At 39.5% G+C, this 4,600-nt stretch overlaps 1 pseudogene; it reads left to right on the top strand.

Moving 5' to 3' along the window:
- The window catches only part of LOC148728611 (52 kDa repressor of the inhibitor of the protein kinase-like), a 1,635-nt pseudogene extending 366 nt beyond the window's left edge, over positions 1-1,269 (top strand).
- The last annotated feature ends 3,331 nt before the right edge of the window (positions 1,270-4,600 follow it).

The raw sequence follows: 4,600 nt of genomic DNA, 5'->3' as shown, positions 1-4,600 counted from the left end.
TGCCAAGCAGTTCTAGTGTTCACTAAGGGGCTAACAGTTAAGATGCAAGGCACATCCCAAGGCGTTTTTAGCGACATTAAAGATGTGGTTAAAACGTTATCTTCTGTGCGCCAAAAGGTAGAAGAGAATCATGCAAAATGGTTTCAAAAAGCATGCCAAATTGCCGATAAGCTGGACATCACAGTGCAAAAACCAAGAACCTGTTAGGTACAACGCAACCGTGCAAACAATCCTGCTGAAACGGTAGAAGACCACTATAGGAAAAATCTTACGATTCCCTTGGTTGACCATCAGATCAACGAGTTGGAAACTCGATTTGGCAGTGGTGACCAAGAAACAGCAGTACAGTGCCTATTTGCTGTTCCCTCAATGCTGCTGGCATCAAAAGAAACGTGGAGGACGTCCTTTGACCGTTTTTCTACGTTTCATGAAGATTTGTTGCCGTCCCCTTTAAGCCTAGATGCCGAGATGACTTTATGGCAAAGAAAGTGGGAACGAAGAGATCCTAGTACCGTCCCAGCAACTGTGGCAGCAACTTTAAAGGAGATCGATTCAGGAATGTATGCTAACATTACAGAATGCTTCAAAATTTTTTCCACCCTGCCATTCACCACATGCGAGTGCAAAAGGAATGTGTCGGCTTTGAGGTGACTAAAAACATATTTACGAAGCACGACGTCACGGACAAGATTGACAGGACTTGCCTTGTTGCACATTCATTACAACATGTACATTGACTTTGATGAAATAATTGGTAGGTTTGCAAGACTCCATTCAAGAAGAATGCAACTTGCAAATATATTGTCCGATTGACTCCAGAAGCCAGGAGAGGGCACTTTAGGCAATTAAAATTGAAAAAAATTTCCGGGGAGGCATGCCCCCGGACCCCCCTAGATTCTTGCGCCTTCGGCGCTCGGTTGTCAGTAAAACGGTCAGGATTTTCCCAAGATCCGCGCCTGTAATTCGTTTCTTTTAGATAAAAGTAGTTTTCTAGTTAACCGTGTACGTCAAGGTTATCATTCCAGGTAAGCTGATGTTTTATGAATTAGTTGCAAAAATATCTTGATCATGTTGTGGCGAGAAAGTTTGACTTAGTTTTTAATAGAAACTTGTTAATTAATTCGGGAAATCTACATGCATGTGTTTGTTCTCAACAATGAAACCGAACTGTGACTATTTAGTGTCTTTACTATGTGCCATACGGGTACAGGCATGTGTTGTAAAAAGTTTGCACAGCTTTCTCATAATTACACATTTCTTTTTCTAAGAGTCTTGTTCGTGCGGCCCACGCTGAATTCCAATTTATCAACCAAATTTTGTAGAGTTTTGAAATCGCAGTTAGATCTCCAAGCATTAGTTATCAACAGGCCTTTTTAAACCTTTTTGTTATTGCATGAAATCTTGCAAATGTATGGTACGTTAATTTTCCCCCTAACCCTGTTAAAATTTTATTATGTGTAGGGAATGGTATTGGCTACATAAGTACAGTCAAATTAAAGTTTTGTACGCAGCTTAGATATGTAATAATTTACATATATAAGCTTAGTTATGTATTTTATATAAGCTTATTTACATGTAGAGATTATTTATGTAATAATTTACTTTACTACATCACTCGCAGCGCCCGTGGGCAAGATGAAGGGAATCCTGTGCTCTGATTGGCTACCCGAGCGGGCCAGATGGGCCCATCTGGCCCGCTCGGGATTACCAGCATTGATCCAGCGCATGAAGAAAATAGAATTAGAACTGCGTTTGTAATTCTTGGACAATTTCAGCGATGGAAACGCAAACAGCGGAACGACTCTCGCGAGTTCGCTGTGCTACAAACACAGTTGGCTTTCTTTTCCAGCTCTCGAGGTAAACAAGTCATTTTTAATTGTTAATTAAGCGAAATATAATAAATATAATATATTTATATATTATATTTGCAATATAATAAATCCTTTATTAACCAAGCTTGTTCGGTTAAGACGGCTGGATATTAGCCTCGTTCTTTTTTCGCATTTTTATGGACCTCGAGTTCGTCTCGGTCCATGAAAATGCGAAAAAAGAACTCTGCCAATATCCAGCCATCTTGACCTCACGCTTGGTTAATAACGCGTATGTATCCTTCCTACACCTAATGAATAATGAGATAAGGTTCTAAAGAAACTGTGGTGCTAAGTACTTTTAGTTTTATCAGCTCCGTTGATAATGTTTCAAAGCTAGCTCTGAAACTGTCTTTACGTTGGCCAATTTACATTATTTACTCCGTTGATAAAACCAAAGTTACCTTCCTAAAACATAGTTAATCAAAATTGGAATGAATTATCTAGCAAAAGTATGGCTTTTCACAATGATAGATTCCACGCTTAAAAAATGTTACTTTCCTTATGGGTATTTCCGTAAATCCGCTGGCCTGTTTAAATCCTCACTCCCTTGCCCTGACAGCCCAGCTGTGAGAAGCAAGTTAATGATCTGTCATAAAGAACCGAGACTATTCCCACATACACCCTCTTCGACCCTGTTAGCTTTGTCATAGTGAACTAGTGAAAGTCTTAGTAAATGGTTAAATGAGTACCTTTTTCAGATCAATAACATTTATTGTTGTGTTTCATGTTGACATGTTAACATGTCTCTCTACAGTATCACCCCAGTATGAAACACAAAGTCACAAGAATTAAGTAAATGATTACCAACTTGAGAAGCTCTTGGTTAAACAACTTTTGCATCGAGCACCTTAGGGATTGTACAGGTAACAGTATGGAGAATGCAAAGTATTTCTGGGGGGGTAAAAGGTTTAGCCAGACGAGGTCAGGTTTTTCTCTCCCGGCAAAAGCACAATCAGTAGATTTATACCTTTTTTTGCTTTTTTCAAGTTTATGAAAAGACATAAGAATAAAAGCTTTTGAGTTCTCAAGTACGTTATCAGTAAACGTACATGATACCCCGTACTTAGATCGCAGCATTCAAGGAAGGATTAAAGTTTAGGGATATCGAAAGAATCTCAGTTAGAAAGCGATGTCAGAAATTTAAGGACAGACTCCTGTCTCCCTGCCGGCTATTTTTTTCACATGGATTCCTTAAAGTCATCAAGGAAGAATTCCATGTTCGGTATTTAAAAAAGAAAAAGAAGGACCAAAATTGCTGATTCCTCGAGAAAAATGGGAGTAAATACGAAGGGTGGCGTCGATTTCCAGCGATTTAAAACGAAACGACTTTCGGATCGACAAGATGTTACGGGTCGACCAGACAAAACACTGAGACGTCACGACAATGACAAGGGAAAAAAAATCAATGTTTGGCGAAAGAGAAACAAGCAAACTGCTCAGAGTGAGAATAATATAAATAATATGGGAGGAAACTCACAAAATCGCCAGCGATGTGGAACATTAAACCTCTAACGCCATGATTTGAGTTCGGTTGTTTAATGAGTTTTACATATTAAAATGACACATAAGCGATTTCAAAAGTTTACAGAAAGGCTCCCGGCGGTATCTCTACTATTTTTTTCCACGTGGATTCCCTAAGGCAAAGGTTTTCCCTTGCTTTTAAGGAAAAAAGTCCTTATCATAGTTTTTTTTTTCTCCAAATATGCCTCTATCATTCACAACCTTCATTTGCATTTTCATCGACCATGCACATCACACATCGACAATGCACATCACACATCGACATTCCTATCCTCGCAGTGTGCCGAAAGTTTGTCATCGTGCACCCAGTTAGAAGGCCACGAGTCTCTTACAGCTCAGCGGTAAAGCGTCCGAAGTGCTAATCTTTTATACTCTAATCACCCTGAAACGATTATAAAATGTTTTTGTAACTAATCTTAATAAACACAAACACAGCATCAGGAGCGGGCATCTCGTTAAATGATGCAGGATACAGTGAGCGTTACATAATCATTAAGAAAAAAAGGCAGTGAGTAAACGATGAAGCAAAGTCGAAAGAGATGCCCTCGAGTGGCTCTTGCATAACTTACAAAGTCTTAAACAGCCTCGTAGTAACCAGGGATTCATCTTACCTCAAAGCACGCCTAAAATAACACGAATCATACATAATGACCATACTCATTTACATCATCATTGCGCATGAGCCTCACTGTTAACAATGTTATCCTCGGAGTAAGAAGAAACTTTGTCACTACCTTGTTGGCGACCTTGTTGAACGGAGCCACGAATCTTCTTTGGCTAAGTGATAGGACTTTCGAAAAGCTAATCGGATGGGGACAGTTTCACTGAGTTTTGAAACATTTGGAGAGTTTAATATCTTTGCATCATTGTTAAAATGGACCATAATTTCAGCTGTAACAGGTCCTCTAAGAAATGAACTCATCTACATATTTGTTTACAAACTAGTTTCTTGAAGTTGTCCTTTGTGACGATACGTTTTTCGCCTACAAGTGGACTCTTGCAGGGAACGGAACAACTACGGGAGAAATAGCTCGGGAGAAATAGCTCGGTAGTAACAACTTGGCAGCGGGAACGGAAACTCGTCATGATCCCCTGGTACACAGAGATCTCCTTCGAGAGAACTTGTACGGACGTCAATGATTAGACAGCGTTTGGTTCCACAGTAAATTTTTTTGAGTTCATGCTTTAAAGCGACATGAACAGTGGTG

This window comes from Stylophora pistillata, chromosome 6 (assembly GCF_964205215.1).
Source record: "Stylophora pistillata chromosome 6, jaStyPist1.2, whole genome shotgun sequence".
Lineage (NCBI taxonomy): Eukaryota > Metazoa > Cnidaria > Anthozoa > Scleractinia > Pocilloporidae > Stylophora > Stylophora pistillata.
This window is presented reverse-complemented; position numbering and strand designations above follow the sequence as displayed.